We start from the raw sequence: 2,681 nt of genomic DNA on the forward strand, positions 1-2,681 counted from the left end.
CCAGCATTAAATAGCATTATTTAAATTTGCTTCTAAATGCTTGTTTGATAAGTAAGGATATGTATGATTTATGCATATCACAATTTACTGGAGCATGTTAGCTGTTTTGTTTTGTTTTGTTTTTTCCTAATTTATAACCTACTGTCACTCTGGTTTTATATATGTTAGTTTAAAAAGATTTGCCTGACGTAAAGAAGAACAATTACAGAATTACAGAGCAGGATTACTTCTGAAGGAAAAAAAAATAACCATGGCTTGTATTCTCAGTGGCTATTCTATTTGACTTCATCATTAAGAAAAGTATTCAGAGTATCTAAAGGGTGAAGAGTGGAGGAGTGTGTTTTCTTTTCGATATGATAGCTGCATTCAAGTTATTCTTTCCTTTACAATAGATTTTACCTAGCTTTATCTTCATAGGAAGCTGCTTTCAGCTGAAAAGCAGAAGTGAATAGGAGTGTCATGACATAGGATTAACAGTACAACCGGATAGTAAATCAAATGTTTGAGATGAAAAAATGTAGAATGTGACATGCATCAGGAGAATGAACTGGCAGCGTTTAGCGGAGACGGGAGAACAGATAATGTATAATTATCTGCGGAGGTTCTTGAGACCTGGACTTTAATTCAACTTCCAGAAACACACGGCCCATTTTAACCAGTCAATCTCTGTAATGAATCTAATCACAATGTAAAACATTCCGAGGAACCGTGGGCCTTACGGAGTGCTAATTATAGATGAAACTAACCTAAGCTAGGCATAAAGAAGGAAAGGCACACTGCACGGCATTTTAACTGGACCTTTGATTACGTTTCAGTGCCAGCAATGCAAATAAAAGCGAGATCCAACAAGTGCCAAAATTAAAGAATAAGCAAAATTAAGATTTAAAGTCTCATATATCTTCATATTTGACAAATGCTTAATAGCCTTACAGTATCCCGGAATGGTGATCACTTGCTGGGATCAGCAATATCTGTCACAAAGCACATATTGGCATCAGATTCTTCTGCAACGTGGCCCTGCTATCACAGTAACGCACCTACACCAAAGATAATTACTTTTTATGTTGCTATATGATTCAAACACATTTGCGACTGTACTTACAGTTTAAATTCACTGCAGAGAGCAACTTGCAATACTTTCAACGGGCTCTAATCTCTCTGGTTTCAGTTTGAGACCAAGAGGCATTTCACATCATCAGCAGTGGATTTATATTGTATGCTGAGAAAATAGAAATGGATTTCCAGGGAGTTTAATTTATCAATATCTAGTCTTTATGGGAAACATTAGTTTGCATAGGAAAAGGGGTTAAAAGAAGGTTTAAATTATGTCTCTAATATTTCCTGAAAACTTTGTACAAAAATATTCTATGCCACAAAAGCACATTAAATATTCAAACTTTAATATACATTCCTCAGTAACAAATGTACAGTTAGATAACACATAAAGAATTATGAATGACTAATTATATTTTGCATATTTACAGCAAAGACAATTAGCAAATAGCTTTTATATGCAAAATAAATGAAAAAGTAATTAAGATGCACTAACTAGAGCAGCAATATCAAGTCTGTTGTCTTGTGATTCATTCCTAACAAACATAATAATTATGCATTCATTGTCATATAATTAAAACAGCTCTGTCCTTTAGAAAACTGGTTATTTACTGTATAATAACCTGAAGAGTGGCAGAAGTTGCTCATAATGGTGAGAAGGATAATTAAATATTTCTTCCTGGTGTCTGCTCACTCAGTTGAGTTTATTATCTTCAACTTGTGCGAGAAAACATTTCCTCTGCAGTTCCAAAAGCTCAGCTCTTCACCGCTGGGAAAGTTCTGCCTCTGCCATGCCCCAAACCAGCTGTGCAAAGCCTCCCCAAATGGACACAGCATTAAAACCCATCCTAAGAGGAGAAAGCTCTGTGGTCCAGCCTTGAGAGGATGGGGACACTCTGGTTAGAGCCTGGGGGTCCCTTCTCCTACATGCTACGACCTTGGTTGAACTTCGTCAGTGTCATTGCTGGAGATGGCCACATATTTAGGTTTGTGTGTGGAGAATATCCCCTAGCATAAATGCATGGGCAGACCTATATCCTTGTAGAACCGGGGAATTATTTGTCCAATCAGGTCTCCAGTGACACAGGTGTCACTGCACCTCCACTCTCCGTCTTTTCCTATTCCCTTCATTTCCCAGCCCTTATTACATCTCAGTAAAACACAATAAATCATCCAGTCTCAACTGGAACCCTTAATCACTACCAAACAGAATAGTAATATCCAGCCTGTAAGCCGTCTTTATAATACTAATATCATCAAGCACTTTTTTTTGGTCTTAAAATTCTGTTTTCCTATAAACCTCAACCACAGAACCCGCCGAGCTGCAGTGGAGGAAAAACAATGTAATTGCTTGGCTGCACGTACGGCTGGCCTGGATCAGTAATCGGATTTCCAGGGACTCAATAGGTGGGGAGCAGGGCACAGGGAGCCGGGTTCACCTACGCAAGCTGGGACGGACGGACTTAACTCGTGCTGCTGGACAGACCTCATCCTCCCCTCCGAGCCCTTGAACATCGGTTCTTGCTCTTGTCCCAGCCACTCACCTTCCCACAAAGGGAAGATATAACCATTTTTCTCTACCAGATGGTCTTTTCTCTTATTATTTGGGCAAAACTAGGCACATTTTG

Source organism: Nesoenas mayeri (genome assembly GCF_963082525.1).
Source record: "Nesoenas mayeri genome assembly, chromosome: 5".
NCBI classification, from domain to species: domain Eukaryota; kingdom Metazoa; phylum Chordata; class Aves; order Columbiformes; family Columbidae; genus Nesoenas; species Nesoenas mayeri.